The 17,053-nt window shown below is 41.8% G+C and overlaps 1 protein-coding gene across 8 annotated transcripts in view; it reads right to left on the bottom strand.

The window, feature by feature from the left end:
- RARB (retinoic acid receptor beta) overlaps positions 1-17,053 on the bottom strand; it is a 352,738-nt gene that overhangs the window by 319,127 nt on the left and 16,558 nt on the right. For all 8 annotated transcript variants that reach the window (XM_080974915.1, XM_080974916.1, XM_080974924.1 and 5 more), the window contains one exon: positions 11,487-11,559. The gene's annotated coding sequence lies outside the window, so the exon portion shown is untranslated. The remainder of the gene's footprint in view (positions 1-11,486; positions 11,560-17,053) is intronic.

Here is a 17,053-nt window from a genome sequence, read left to right as displayed (position 1 = left end):
GGACTTAATTGTCAGGGGTCCCTTTACCCTTTACCTTTTTATTATTAATGCAGTATTGTTATTGATGTACTCTTGACTTTGAACACGACCCCGAGGCTGCTGCCGGAAACAGTATAAAAATGTGGTAATAAATAAATAAGCAACACATCTCACTAGCTTTAACCTTCTTTTCTACCTGCCCATTTGTTTCACGGCTTGTTACAGGGTTCTTAATCTTTAAATAAGAGCTTTCCCCTTTGTAATCAGCCCGCTCCCTCCTGCCTGATACATTAAGAACTGCTGGAAAATCTAATACACAAAGTAGTACCTTAATTTACTAATCCTTGAAACGATTCCTTAAATGAAGTCATAAGACTGCATATTAAAAGCTAAAAAAACCAGGAACGCTACCAGTTTGTCCATTTACAATCAAATTCCATAGGATGCTGTTTACACTCTTACAAGTCACGTATGAAAATCAATAGCACCAGAAATATTACTGGCGTTTACCTAAAGGTCTCATCCTTGTAGAACTGAATATTCTATATCAGAGCGGTCCAAGTTTTCATACCAAGTGCATTGCAAGAGCTCTTAGACATGGACCGCACACAACCTTGTCATGCCGGGGGGGGGGGGGGCAGGGAAAGAGCAAGGCCAAAATGTGATGCACCCCACAACCGTTGTGCTGCCTTCCCAAAGCCGGATTAAGTGTGGCGCTGGGCTTTGGGACGGAGGCACAAGGCTGCGGCAGGGTCCTACAGCCCACCTATCTCCTTCTCAAAGCTGGGAAAGTGCTAACTAGGCTCTGGAAAGGAGAAAGGAGGACTCTAGGACCCTGTTGGATCCTCATGCCTCCTTCCCATAGCTCCCCCCCCCCCCCAGCTTTGGGAAGGCAATGCAAGGTCTGCAGGGGAGGGGGTCAAATGTGGATGAGGGCCACTGAGAAAGGCCTTGAGGGCCACACATGGTCCTCAGGCCACATGTTGGACCGTCCTGCATTATATATATATTCTACACACGGAGACAATTAATTAAAATTTATTTTAAAAACCTGATGCCTACAAACTTCAGTCAAATTTGTGCACGAAAAGGAGCTTTAACAATTCAGTAAATAGATGATAATTTAATAGTGCTGCTGGGTAGGCAACAGGGTCTCCTTCAGCATAGTGCTTCCATCGTTCTGGACCTTGCTGGCTGGGACATAGGACTTTGAATGCAATAACATATGGAAGGCACCGTGTTAGTTACCCTTGCAGTAGCTGATGCTTCTGTAACTGTTTCATACTTATAGAAATACTCCTATTTGCTCCCTGCTGACTGACAAGGAGATAACGCTTTGTTTGCACATGCTGAGCAACAGAAAATGATAGCGCCTTGTTTGCAATAGTTGCCTGCAGCCAAATTAATAAAGTGCAGACTACCATACTGATTTTGTGGTTAGGCAGGTAAGTGTGTGAAGAAGGGCGGGGGGGGGGGCTGGAATATATATGGATCTGGGCTTAATAGAACAGCCTCCAGACAGAACTTTTGACCGCTAGTTAAACATTTATCAGGAGCTTTCGTTTGCAAGCTGCAAAAAACCAAGCTAATCAAATTCCACTTCAACTGACTATCCAACTTTATTGCTCCATAGTGACACTAATTTCATCAAACAATTAAAGAAGGAAATCCGCACTGTTACTAAGAGGATATTGGGTTGGCTATTGCTTTCCCCGAGATTTAATAAAGCTATTAAGAGATGGAACTACAAGGATTGATGTATTTAAAGAAATAGGGGAAATTCGCACACCGCTTCTAAAAATCCGTAAGAAATCCAGCAGGGCCAGAATGCAGTTGCACGAATACTCTGGGTGCCGCACGGTCAAGCAATGTTGGTTGCAACCACTATAATTTTAAATGTCGTGGGTCAGTTCTCCACACCTATATCAACCTGCCCACACTCTGAGGTCAGCAATGAAGACCTTTGCTGCAGAAGCTCCAAAATTCTGGCATTCATTGCCCACCAAGATCTATCAAGTCACAACCCTGCAGCTTTCAGGAAACACCTGGAGACATACCTTTTCTCAGAGGTTTTAGGTGTTGTTATTGGAAGCAGACCTTAGTGACTTTCTTTCTACTTGGCTATATTTTGGTCATCTTGACAGTTGCCAGTTTTTTCACGTTTTACCAATGAGTATTTTTGCGTATTTTTTGCATTTCACTGGAATGTTTTATAAATCATTCTTAGAAGTTTGTTTAACTTCATATAGTTGTTTGTCACCTTCTGGGAAATTTTCAATTTATCAAATAAACCAAACAAACAACAACTTTACACGTTTCATACTCTGTAGCTACCTGGGCCCATTGTGAGATAGAAATGTAAATAACTTGGATTTAATTTCTTTCCTTTCTTTCTTTTTTTGCTGGGGATACCTAATGTTTTGGTAAAATCTGTCTTGTGCGTAATCTGCTTATCAATAAAAGATGTCAGTACATTTATTAAGAATCAGCCATTTTTAGCTGAAAGAGTATTGTCACGATCATGGGTAGGCAAACTAAGGCCTGGGGGCCGGATCTGGCCTAATCGCCTTCTAAATCCTTTTACATGGGTAGAATGTGTGCTTTTATTTAAAATGCATCTCTGGGTTATTTGTGGAGCATAGGAATTCGTTCATTCCCCCCCCCCCAAAAAAATAGTCCGGCCCCCCACAAGGTCTAAGGGACAGTGGACCGGCCCCCTGCTGAAAATGTTTGCTGACCCCTGGTCAAGATGAACAGAAATCTAGTCTACATAGGGAAAGTCAAGTATAACTGTAACCACATTTTCTAAATGTTTGGGAATTACCATCTTACAAGACTTATAACCCAAAGTCATCAGATTGATCATACAGTGAGTGGAGAGAGTGATAAGCCTTGTCCAGCTGATTTGATTGGATCAGCTGAGGAAGAGGGGTGTGGTCTTTGCATGTTGGTGTGCTCTATGCCTATACAAGCAAGAGTATGTGGTGACTACACCAAATACTTGCATGTGGCCCTTGGTGTGTTGGCCAAGATGGAATGTAGAAAAAAAACGTTAGCCACCCCTGCTCTAGAAATTGTCTAGGATTAACTGTGCAGGGGAAAGCTCCCAACACCCAACGTCAGCAAAGCCTGTCCCTATCATGGCATAATCAAGCCCGCTGGAAGAAGTGGTCAGCACACACAATGCCAAGGAGCCTCTCAAGTCCAGAAATGCCTATGCTTTGATTAATTTCATCCAGTATAAACTATATATACTATTAAGAAACAACCTTACTCATCGCCAACTATGCTAAATAGTGAAGAGTTTTTCCGTCCAACCGATTTTAAGTCAGGACTTTGGTGCGGAAAGGGAGCATGGAAATTCGCTGCAAAAATGAAAATAAAACAACACCCGCAGGACACCCGCTTTGTCAGTGAATTCTGCACTAGGACACCCAAGTTGATGGATACCAAACAAAAAACTGAAGAGTTTAGGAAAGGCAATTATGAACTTGCCCGTTTGCCCTCTGCTCTAATGAAGATGAGACGTTTCTCTAGGAGAAAGAGTCAGGCTACAGAAAAATGAAACTTCAAGAGTAAATAAAGGACTCAAGGCATGAAATTAAACACTACATCCAGAATCTACAGCAAAAGCTTCCAACATCCTAGGTTCCTTCCCTCCTGCCAAAAAAAGGACCACGTTCCAACAAATCAGCCTGATTGCTCATAAATACACGTTATTCTCAGCACATTTCTTCTTTAAGGTTATGTGGAGAAGCTCTGGAAGGTTAAGATTGGGATGGAAGGTGAAATCAGCTTATTCCAAAGATAAAACTTTATTTCCATCTTTTATTATCCTCCACGAATGTTGCCTTACTCTTGAATTTATTGTTAGTGCGGGTTGCTAGCAGATGTCTGTAATATACTTTGAATACTTCTGCAAAAACTGCACACGCTGATAAATAAAACGCTTCCACTTTTTACCCAGCATATGGCTTTATTCTTTGATATTTCTATGAAAACTATTTCTTTTCCAAAACGAAAACTTCAGCAGAATCCCCAAACTCAGCCATATTTCAGTCTAATAGTAACTGTGCTACGACGCTTCCAGTAGTATTGCACTGCATATATAACAAGCAGTTATGCCCTTCAGAGTCTCCTTTGTAGTTCCTAAAGTAACTGTGTGCTAACATTTAACTTTCTTAATGGATGTAAAATGCATTTATAAATACCCGCTTGAGGATTTGTATTAAAACAACAGCAGAATTGTTTGGTTTGGCGAAACCATGCGCTCGCCAATTAAAGCTCAGAATCTTCAAAACTGAATACTATATGCAATGAGGGCAGACAACTCACAACCTTCCAGATTTTTATTCATTCATTCATTCATTCTACTTACATCCAATAGTGGATGGCTTGGTAGGGTTGTCACCATGTTTGCACTGTGCCCACCTCCCCACCACCTTGCCACTCTCCCTCTGCTTGCCTGTAAGTTGCAGCGACTCAACCATCATGAGCTCAGGTGAGCATCACCACCCCACCCCACTGTCCACTACTGTTTATATCCCACCACAACAGGCCCATGCAGGGAGGGGGACAACCCACTACACTTGCCCCGGGTTCCGATGGCTAAGCTGGCCAGGGGGTCCCACTTGGGCCGGCCGCTTTTTCATTTCATTTCGTTTCTTTTCATTTCATTTCACTTTTAAATTTTACACCACCTTTTATACCACAAAGACAATTTCAAACACAAACTTTCAAATCCTTCCGTCTGAGCATACTGTTATCCAAATGCCTGCTGAAAGAGCAAGGCATTCTGTTGGTGCCAGAAAATATACTGGGTAGGAGCAACCTCTGGAAGCCTTTGAGTTCTGGAACTCTGCCAATGATAGCACTCTGAAGAGCCTCCACAGTTGACCTCAGAATCTGGGTAGGACTTGGGGTGCAGGCAGGGGCGTAGCTAGGTACTCTGGTACCCGGAGCGGCAGGGGTGGGGCGATCCACCCACGGGGGCGGGGTGATCCGCGCACAGGTGTGCCATGGCGAACAACACACAGGGGCGCCACGGCGATCCGCCCGGGGCGGCGGCGCTGTGAGCTGCCCACGGAGTCTGCCTGGCGGACGCAAGCCCTAAACTGCTGTTTCAGGCAGCGCAGGGCCCCGAGCCACCGCATCACTCCCAGGAGAGACACGTGGCTTGGGCACGCTGCAAGACAGGCCCCGCAGTGTGCCATTTTGTCGGCCCTCTCAAGGTTGACACCCGGGCCAGGCCGCACCCCCCTTCCTATGCCCCTGGGTGTGGGGAGAGATGTTCCTTCAGATACCCAGGTTGCTGGACTCACCTCTAACTACTGGCCATGTTGACTGGGGTTTAGGGGACCTAGAATCCAATAACATACAGAGATCCACACGTTTTCCGCTTCTGTTTTTTTGCAATGTTGATTAGAAAGACCAAAGCTTTAAGCGTCAAGTCATGTTCTTCTATCTTTTTTTTTTAAAAAATAATCCACATGTTATCACAAGTCACTCCTCTGCTGGCTAAAGCAAGTGGGGTTTTCCATCTTACCCTCAGAAGGAAGACGAGATGTGCGGGGGAAGGGGGCAACAGGACTATGCAAGAAACACAAAAGGATTGTGTGGCAAAAGCAACAGCCCTAGCTCAAAAGTTAAAAGGCGTACTGGCAGTTTCTGGCCTGAGGAAATTATGCTGAACACTTGGTACATGCTTGCCCCATGAAAAATGTTTGCACACTATTTTTTAAATCCTTGACTACAGACTGAAATCTGCAAGGAATGGCTGGGAGATTGGAAGAGGGGGCCTTCTCTCCCCCCCCCCCCCAGTTTTCTGGACCCTGTAATGAAGTGCTTGTGGGTCTTTTGTGCAATGTGAACTAAGTGTGGTGTACTTTTTTGAGATCAGTCTTGGCCCACATCAGTTTTGCAGCCCAGTGGATGTGGGGTCCTCCTGCTAATTTTCTGCATTGCCCAGTCTCTACATTTCATAGCAACTATGCTTTCCTACAGCCTTTTGAAACAATTCTCAACTACACCTGCACTTCAAAGGTTACAGATATTTATAATCGCATCATACATACATTACGGATACCTTGAGCAATTCAAAATCTCCTTAAAGCCTGGAGGAAGAGGGTAATAGAAACATATACATAGAACATACAAAATGGTACCCGGAGGCTGGCAATTCAAAAAGACGTAAAATCCATTAAGGATATTTTAAAGAGCATTTAATTTCACTTGGAAGCATTTTGATACCAATTAAGGCCTTTATGGAGAGCCCTAATGCATATAAACAAAAAATGGAGTTTTCCAGTAGAGTTATGAGGCGGAATGACCAGGATTTGCCAGATCTATTGTGATAAATGGCTTGCTATGATGCAAACTATAAAAAAAAAAATTTATATAATAAAAAACAAGTCAGAACAATTATAAAATTGATGCTATAGACACAATGATGAATGGAAGAAGGTGAAGTGTTAGAAGACCTAGCACCATACACAAAAATCATTGATTTTTCTTTGATTACTGCTTAGGTGATCAGAGTGTATTAGGTACTTGTTGTCTGCCTGCCCTGTGTTTTATTAATGTTCCAGATCAGACACCCAATTTGGAAATCAATGCTTACTTCATCATTTTTTCTCTGAAAGCTTCTATTATTCACAATTGATTTAACAGAAATGAAAGGCTTACCATTAACAAGAGCCAGGTGCTGACACTTCGAAGATGAATTATTGAACTTCTGAAAGTGAATTAACTGAACCATCATCAAGACTATTGTTTGATGTTACTCCCACTGAAGCCAGCATAGTTATAATTGCAGAAGCGACACAACCCAAACTAGCCTCTGGGTCCCCTTCCCAAACCAAAAGTGAAGAAGAGAACAGGGAAACTAGAGAGAGCTGGAACTGAATGTCTCTTTGCCTTCATTGGTTTTACAGATTTCTACCAATTCATCTCAAAATGTGGAGACAAAGTTACTTCAGCATTCAAGCATATACTTCTTTCATTATAAAAGGGCATACAGTATTTACCGTATTTTTTGCACCATAACACTCATTTTTTTCCTCCTAGAAAGTAAGGGGAAATGTCTGTGCGTGTTATGGAGGGAATGCCTATGGGTGGCATGCCTACGGATTTTCCTCCTCTAAAAACTACGTGCGTGTTATGGTTGGGTGCGTGTTATAGAGCGAAAAATACGGTAAGTAAGACCGCCAAATATTTTTAACTGAATGATAAAAATCCAGGTGTCAGGAAACATAAACAACGTTTTTGTGCCTATTCAAGTTTGCTGCCAGAGAAAAGAAAACCTGCAAGACCACTCCCATTATGTTAACTCTCCAGCCTAACCCAAAATCTACATAAAACACATACGTTCTTTTGATTCATAAATTAGGCAAGAGAATTTCATTTTAATTTCAAATAGCTGAAGTTCTACGCATTTCCAGTTGAAAGACAATGGCATCAGCCTTGATGGTCTTAAGAAAAAAGACTAGAGAGCTACTAGTCGTAGATTATTAAAAATAAATAAAAAATGATTCCTTATAATTGATTCTGTGTGATGAAAACAGGAGACATTCAGATTTCTCCTAGCCAAATATTCTACCAATAAACAGATACAGACACTTTGCCAATAAACATATAAATTAATCAGGCTTTCCTTATTTTTGTGTTTACTGGACATAGGGATCAACTAAACCACATATATGCTCATCAAATGCTTGATTCAAAACTCATAAAAATCAACAATTTTTTTATTCCCACAGCCAGCTTCATATATATCCGAAATCCAATTCTCAAAGAGTGGCAAATCGCCAGCAAAATTTGCTTGCTTTATTCTTCAGGCCAAGCCAGACGTGATATGAAAGATCCAGATTTAAGATTCCCCACATTTTTATTTCATTTTTGTTCATTAGCAGCCACAAGTAGTTTTAGGATGTAGTACCAGCGGGAAGGTAAACGGCGTTTCCGTGCGCTGCTCTGCTTCGCTAGAAGCGGCTTAGTCCTGCTGGCCACATGACCCAGAAGCTGTACGCCGGCTCCCTTGGCCAATAAAGCGAGATGAGCGCTGCAACCCCAGAGTCGGCCACAACTGGACCTAATGGTCAGGGGTCCCTTTACCTTTACCTTTACTATGCAGAAGAGTATTTAACCCTTTCTCAGATGCAAATCACTCCCCCTGCCCAGCAGTTGTTAGTAGCTTCACAGGGTAATCTGCCCTTGTTTTTTCGCCCTGACCAGATAATAGTAGCTGCAGAAGGCAGGATTTATATCAAGGGGAAAGCATGGGAGTAATGGATTAAACGTTCTCTCCTAGAGCATCTGATCCGCAAACTTCAAAGCTGTCCTAGGGGTCTCCTAATGAGCAAAATAAAAACCATGGGAGAGTCTAATCAAAATCTCCCACAAGTGCTTAAAATATGTTTATTTGGGATTCTAGTTGCACAAATACACACTCTCCCTCTGTCAACCTCACATAAACATTGAAGAGCATATTAACTGAATTATGTGTTCCTGCACTTGATGTTAACTTTTCACTGGACAAAATGTCTATTTCTGAATTAGTCAGGTAGCTGATGTGGTGTTAAGGCACATGCAACGGTGCTAAGGCACATTTCTCCAACCATGCTCCCAGCTCCTTGAGTACGTGTTTCTGTGGATTTCAGTTGGTATATAATTTTAGCTTTTTTAAAAAGTGTCCTTATTTCTACACCTGTTGGCTAGAGAAAGGACACAGTCTATATAAAGAATTCCTGCCACTCAGGATTCCTCAGAATTTGGTTCTAAGTGACAGTTAATATAATCCAGCCTGATATACTCACAATGGTACATTTATGTACATTTATAAATATACCCAGCGGAATTATCTTAATTGTAATTGATCGTGTGTGAGGTCAGTTACATTTTCTCCAATAAATGTAAAGGTAAAGGTAAAGGTACCCCTGCCCGTACGGGCCAGTCTTGACAGACTCTAGGGTTCTGCGCTCATCTCACTCTAGAGGCCGGGAGCCAGCGCTGTCCACAGACACTTCCGGGTCACGTGGCCAGCGTGACGAAGCTGCTCCGGCGAACCGGCACCGGAGCAGCACACGAAAACGCGGTTTACCTTCCCGCTATAAAGCGGTACCTATTTATCTACTTGCAGTTAAGGGTGCTTTCGAACTGCTAGGTGGGCAGGAGCTGCGACCGAACAACGGGAGCTCACCCCGCCGCGGGGATTCGAACCGCCGACCATGCGATCGGCAAGTCCTAGGCGCTGAGGTTTTACCCACAGCGCTACCCGCGTCCCCTCCAATAAATGTACCTCTAATCTAATCTTAAAATTTCCCCAGGTCACACAATTTATCAGTTTGGGGAGAGCTGGAAATTCCAAAAGGTTGCCTGACTGCCATTTCCAAATAAGATGATTTTTAAAATAAATAAATAAATAAAGGGTTCACAACATTTAAATAGTTTAGAACTGAAGCCAACTTTTTTATACTAAGAAATCAACATCTACAAAATCAACAAGGGCAGTTTCTCAGCCATTTTACCCACTTCAAAAATCTACTGGTTTGTTTTGACTAAATAATCATAGGCTTATTGAATAAGCTGAAAAGTTTGTGGTCAAAGGCACTCTTTTGCGTTTTCCAAGTCACACTTTGAGGGAGGGACCTAATAGACATGAGATATGCTTCTTCAGCTAGTTGTTACAGTAATTTATAGGATACAACGACAGATGCAGCAGGAAGGCTAAGTGCTTTGGGGGTGCTGGACATGCCACAACGGCAAACTGGAGGCGAGTTCAAAAGTTCAGTTTGCAACTGTCATCACATGTTGCATGATGCCTGACATGCAGAACAGATAAAGGCCTGGGAGTGATAAGAGGTAATTGTGACTAATGACTTCTCACCTGACACACTGTTGACAGCACTTCCACACATTCGAGTTATCAAAGTGATCGTGTGAATAATGTAATGTATGAATTCACACTTAGGAATCCTATCTCTGAGAGGGAAAACTCGGGTTCCCTGTGCTATATTGCAAGAGACCAAATACAGATCTTTCCATGTAAGCTTGTCAAGAAGCTGGTGGAAGGAAAACACACAAGATGAGACAAGGTGAGAGAGAAAGGGATACATCTGGCGGTCTGCGTATCTTTGTACGCCACAAGAAAAAGAATTAGGGCAGTGCAATGTGGATCTGAGAATGCAGCCAATCAAATAAAAATTATATGGTCCTTCCATCTCCAAAAGACTCACTCTCAAGCATAACTGTGGACAAAACCAGGACTTATCTGAATTTTAAAACAGTAGCAAAGGGGTCATCCTGAACTACTGGCCATGCTTGTTGAGACTGTTGTGGGCAAACTCCAACAAGAGCCAAATAGCCACAGATTCCCTACCACTGCAACAGTGGCCGAGTACATCAGTTTATATTTTCCACCACTCCTGCATATTCGAACCAAGCTCCAACATGTTAGGAAAGGGCTTCTTAAGGTCAAACTGCACACATATAGGACCTGTCCTCCCATGACTGATAGTATTAGGGAAATGATATTCATCCCGATCCTATTTAGGTGTCCTCCCCCACCAGCATAATCCAGTTATGATTTGGGGGGGGAAAAATAAGCATGTTCATTATTTTCACACAATTACTTGAGTGTGTACCTTGATTCTTAGACAAAATGACTTCGAGGGAAATTTGAGCCCTTGTGCTTCTTCTCACCTTTGACATTAAGCCAGGCACAGCTCAGTATTAAGAAATGCTTAATGCGCACCACTGTCATAGCCAATGAATTGTTCCTAGGCAAATCCTCCTTCCCTCATGCAACAGATAGCAGAATTTCATGTCACTGACAATTGTACTCCTCAGTTCAATTGCTGAGAATACTCTTACAATTGCTCACTTGAAGAACATCTCTATACTGTTGCTTAACATAGCTAAAAAATCTCAAGCAGTGTTGCATACAGCAGAGTACCGGCTGGTTCACATAACCTAACCATGGTTAAGCAAGTCGGAGAAAGCCATGAAATTACATACTTCCAAACCTCCCTTCCATAGCATTAATTCCACCACCACCCTGCTCCTTAATTGTGTTAACCATTACACCAACATAAAACTTTAGCCATGGTTAATTCTACATAGACACAAACAGTGCTTTTGTTTAGAAAAATAGGTGCCAGTACTCACCATGAAGTTGTTACAGTAAGTGTCACACTTTTTAACAAAAAAAGAGAGGTGCCAGTATTTCATACTCTTGAGTACCCCCTGGAAAAAAGCCCTGGATACAAATTAGCATCAAATTCTAGTACCTTCTTAAGGAGGAACCTTGGTTGGCCTTAATTATGTTTAATGACAGTGCCAAATGCCCTTTTTAGAGAGAGTGGGGACCATTTAGGCTCCAAAAGAAGAGGAGTCAGCATGCAAGGCCAGCTCCTGATTGCTTAACCATGGCAACATAATCCAGAATGTTACATGTCCACCAGGTCCATAACTTGATTCTTCTTTTAGAAATATTTTAAAGCTTAGCTTACCTCTCATTGCACCATAGCAACTGAAAAAGAGAGGGAAAGGAGCTGGGAAGATGGCGCTTGACATGACTTCCACCTAGAAAAAGAGGAAGGAAGTTAAAGAACAAAACAACAATGTGGTTGACATTCCCAGCCTCCATCGTCATATAGAATCATAGTAAAAACAAACTCCTAGTAATCATCTCCTGTCCCATGAAAATGGCTAAAGGAGGCACTGAGTTTGAATGAGTTAATTTGTAACGTGTTCCCTTTATTTGTACAGTAATTATGTCCTGGAAATGTAAGGAGGACAGTACAAATTCAACAACTGGGTATATGGGGGGAGGGGAAAAACTCTAATTAACCAGTATGTGTTTCATTTTATAATAAAATCTATTTTATGAATGTATCATACATTGAAAGCAGGACAATGAGCTCAGCAAACTATTTTAGGAAAACTGATAGAAGGCACTATCAAATGTAAAATTAGAAAGGATATAGAAATAGGAGTCTCGCGGAAGAATAATAAAAAATAAAAATAAAATTTTATTTATATCCCGCCCCCCCCCAGCCGAAGCCAGGCTCAGAGCGGCTAACAACAGTAAAATGATACAACATTCTAAAATCATTTTATTATAAAATCAGTTCAAATCAAATTAATGGCAACCATTGGGCTAGAATTCTGTGAGGACTGCCAAGAAGAACCAGAATTGCTTAAGAGTAACCAGGGTGGCTTCAGCGGCAGAAGGTCTTGAAGGGGCTGGAGGAACTACCCTATGGGGAAAAGTTACAACTCTTGACATTTTTAGTTTAGAAAGAAGGTGAAGGCAAAATCCTAACCACAAGTAAGCAGTGGTGGGTGACAGAATGGTATAGCCACTCTTGAATCTGCAGACCTGCCACTAATGATGGGCAGGGCAGAAAGTGGGGAGCAGGCACCAGTCTGGAGGTGGCACGGTGATGAGGCTGGCCTTGGCCCAATGCCATCAAGCATCAACTGGGCAGGTGGCTCACCATCCAGACCCCAGGCTGCCTCTGTCCTTCTCTATCCCTGAGATGCTTCATTTTGTAGTAATGGCCACAAACTTAAGACTATTTTAAGGAAATTAAACCAATTTATGGCAAATAAGGCTATCAGTAGTTACTAGACATGATGGCTGAGTACTATCTGAGTACAGTACAACTTGCAACTCTCAAACTTATGCTAGGTTTACATTCCAGAGATAGCACCTAAAGCCAAAGTCACATGTAGTCAAAAACCAACCAGGTTCAATGGCAGGTGAAATTGCTAAAGATTTTTTTCCCCCCTGGACATCCGCTCCCTTTCCTATTGTTTAAAATCTTTTTGCTAAGTATGTAAAGCTTTTGAAAGCACATGAGTTAAAGGTGCATAAGTTGCAAAGTACAAAAACACTGCTTGCAGCTGGCTTTCTACATTCTGGTCTGCTGGTCTTGCAGAAAGGTGGGTTGTTGTTGTTGTTTTGCCAGAGACAGCATTTGGAAGAACTGCTCACAGCAGTGCATAGTCACAAATAGTGAAGCAATTTTAAGTGTAGGGTTCCTGAAGGTTGGAAATTGTTCTGAATATCTGCATCCTCTCTCTTTTCACACTTCTACAGCCTGGCCTTTAATTTGATCAGGGCTTGCTAGCATGCAGGTCAAATTTTTATTTTATTTTTTGCTGTACAGAAACATGCAAAACATTAAGTTGAATTTGAACATTAACACATTGTCCTTTTAAAAAAAATTACTCACCAACAGATCATATACAATAAGACACGCACCCTCAAACAAACTCTAGCAAAAACAGATTTCAATCTATTTTCCAAAAGGCAGCAAATGCAAACAACTAGTTGCGGGTCTGCTTCCTATGACAACCTCAGGGCAACAGAAGATAATAGGAGTTCCTTCAAAGGACTATGTCCAGAGCAAAGACAATCCTCTGACTCTGGGTCATTGTTAGTCTTGAACAGCACAAGTAGAGTACAAACAACAGAGGGTTTTGGTATGAAAACGTTGGTTCAATAACTGGCACAAGTCCAGTCTGTTTGAACTGATCATAGACAATAGATTTCATTTTTCAGTCAAGTTAGGGAGGAATGCCTCAATATCAGAGGCTCTGACCAGTGGCGTAGCTTCATGCTCTGCCATTGGGGGGCAGAGAGCAGGCAGGGGCGGGGCTGGCACGCATCCCGGGTATATGGCGCACCACCCACAGGGGCATGGCGCACGTCCTGGGGGGCACCGCACCGCCCGCAGGGGCGTGACGTGTGTCCTGGGGGTATGTTCACAGCCTGAGGCGGCGTGACACCCAACACGGGCCGGGGGGCAGCTGCGATGGCACCCCACCAGGATCGCGCTGCCGGGGGCGATGCACTCCCCCTGCACTCCTCTTCCTCCGCCAATGGCTCTGACTATTTCTAGTCACTACAGGTGACCCAATGACACATCCTGAATCCAAGTACTGTAATATAAAAAGGAAAAAAAATTGACAAAGAAAAGATATAATGAAATGTGTGTGCGTGTTTACGAAATACATATAAGATACAAAAATCCATGTATCTTATGTACAGTGGTACCTCTGGTTACGAACTTATTTCGTTCCGGAGGTCCGTTCTTAAACTGAAACCATTCTTATCCTGAGGCGCGTTTTAGCTAATGGGGCCTCCTGCTTCGTAACTAGAAGTGTTTGTAACCATAAGTACCACTGTAGTGGCACACGAGGTATAAATGTTGTATGTAAGATACCTGATGTGGATGATCAAGTGAAAATCACATATTTGCTGTGCGGTTTTGACAAATTTGTGACAAAGTTGAAAGATCTGCAGCTTCTGTCCAAAAACTGAAAATGTTCATTGAGGATAATAGGGTGGACTGTAAACATTTAACTGGGAATGAAATATAAAAAGCTATTTGTATGTTTGTATTTTAATATAGCTAGATTAGATAGCTAGATAAACATATACAGATACAGATATAGATATATTGATATTGTGTTTTAATTTTGTATTTATGCATATAGTCTGTACCTTCTTTTTTGGTGGTTGATATGACCATGATTGTTGGAACATTAAATGTTGGTGTTCTGACCAAGGCAGGTTTTTAAAAATAATCTGGCTAGTGAGTCTTCAGATCATGAGGCCTTGGACTGTTCTTACCTCTCATGACAGTTCAAGGCCGCACGATTTGAAGGCTCACTAGCCGGATTATACCATGTGTAGCCATTAGATTGAACACTATATTATTCACTTATATGGTGCACTCAAAGGCCCATTGAGTGTTATCATTTATAGCTCTAACTGGTGATGCTACTTTGCGATTTGCTCATGATAACATTTGGTTTATTATCTGTTGAGTTATAACTTGCTTTGCCAAGCAGCTTTCATGAGACCACTAAGGAAGACCACAGTCAAAACCTGTTTGGGTTTTGTTATAGCTTGTTATTTTGACTGTTCAGTTTATCAGCATTTTTATGTGCTCTGCGATATTTCATGAGCTGCATTTGTTCAGTTTGTTGGTACTGTATTAGGTTTATTTATACTATTCAATTTTGGATTATTATTATTATTTGTTTCGGATACAAATAAAGATGCCCATGGTTTCTTTTTAATTGGTACTATGCTTGATTAAAACGTACAGAATACACATATAGTCTTTTGATCCCAATTTTCTTCCCTAAGCCCTGCATCCAAGGAAAGGTGTTTATTAGCCTATGCTGTGGCTAAGTGTCTTGCACTCTGATTTGCAACGCTATCCTGGATCACCATCCCTAGAGAGATCACTTAAGGCAAAACAAGCCTGAGATAGGAGATGCACTGCAACACCATGTTTTCAAAGTAATTAGCTCTGAACAAATCATGTCGATGGGACACGTATCACAAGCAAGAAGTCCAGTGAAATTCTCCTGACAATGGAAAAAAATGCAAGCCAGTATTAGAAGGAATGCATGCTTTCTGTGGAAAAGGTTCCAAGTTCATTCCAGTCAAAAGGATCGGGTACGAGATAGTATGAAATACCTCTGCTTTGGGACCCCTGACCACCCCTGCCAGTGCTTATTTTCAGAAATGGAAGTTCTGTAGTATCAGCAACAGTAACCTGAGTGAAGGCAACCATAGAATTACTGTGAATTTCTTGTTCCTCTCTTGTTTGTGTGACCTTGATGCTTGGCAGTAAAATTACACAGTCAATCACCAAAGTACTATAAATCACTTTGTCTCTTGCCCTTTCTGTCTTGTGAAAACTTATTTACTGCCTTTTGAAATTTCAGATTTAGTAAATGCTCTTTTATTTAAAAGTATCCTGGGCTGCAAAAGTTGTGGGGAAATACAAGTATAAAAGCCGAAAGTATTGAGACACTTGTGTATATATTAGCACTGATCCTGCACCTGTGCAGATGTCCGTTAAGCTGTATAAGCAAGGAACCTAACCACATACATAATGTACTCCTACTAATCCTGGGTCCAAATCTACCTCTCTTCATGAAGCAGTTTTTTTGCGGATACACGGCCATTAGGTAAAGCAAAAATTATGACCAAATATGTGAGCATAATTTCATTATCTGGCGATCATCATATATACTAAATGTGAACTCAGTTTTCAAGTGCTGGCCTTTGTGTATCCAAAACAGCACCCCATCTACATGCAAGTAGAAAATACTGGCAGGCTTGGGGGAACTCAAATGGTATATTGTGGAAATGCCAACGAAATATTCAGAGGCAAGTGAAACCCCTTCCAAAACAGTCCAATGAGGACTCAGCATTAGGCCTGGGCAATATCTGGTTTTCAACGTCATGATATATCACCAGCTAAACATCTCAATGTACCGATTTATCACAATGTCTGAAATAAGGATGGAGCTATGTAGAGGCACTGGCTGGCTTCAAATTTTTCCGATGTCATGATTTTTGGAAAACACACACACACACACACACACACACACACACACAATTCATGATATTGCCAGGTCAAAAATTATGAACCCGTTATAAAGATATGGACTTTAAGCTGGTTTGGGATGATATATTGATATATCACCCAAACCTACACTTAGCATGCCAGTAGACACAGACCACTAACTGACTGCTTGGTGGGAGAGAGAGGAAAAACCACAGGGGAGGGGAAATGGCATGGAGTATCCTAACAGAGGGCAGGGCCGAACAGAAGCACACCACCTTGAAACACTTCATTTCCAAAAATATTAAATGTAAGATTTAATTAAAAGTGTGATTCCTTTACAGACCCACATGCAACAGGTGCCAGGTACAGTCCCTGCATCTTCAATCTCTTCCAACCATACAGCTTGAAAAAAGAACTGTGTACGAAGCCCAGGAGAGTTGCTGCCACTCACTGTAGCCAATGCTGGATCAATGGCAGCTTCTCATGTGCCTTACCGTTTCTATGGAAACTTCTTCAGAAGATCCAAAACTGCCACAAAACTGTTTCCTATTATTTAAGAGCCCTTACTTGTATCCTTGATGCAAATATGGTTCAGCCCTGTATTCTTGCTTCCAATGCCATTATATTAGATAATAATATAGGGGTAGCTTACCAGCAAGAAAAGGTAACATTGAAACTTCTGAAATTAATGCAAA

This window comes from Podarcis pityusensis (assembly GCF_964106645.2).
Source record: "Podarcis pityusensis genome assembly, chromosome: 12".
Taxonomy (NCBI): domain Eukaryota; kingdom Metazoa; phylum Chordata; class Lepidosauria; order Squamata; family Lacertidae; genus Podarcis; species Podarcis pityusensis.
The sequence above is the reverse complement of the archived record's forward strand: the minus strand, read 5'-3'. Positions and strand labels throughout refer to the sequence as shown.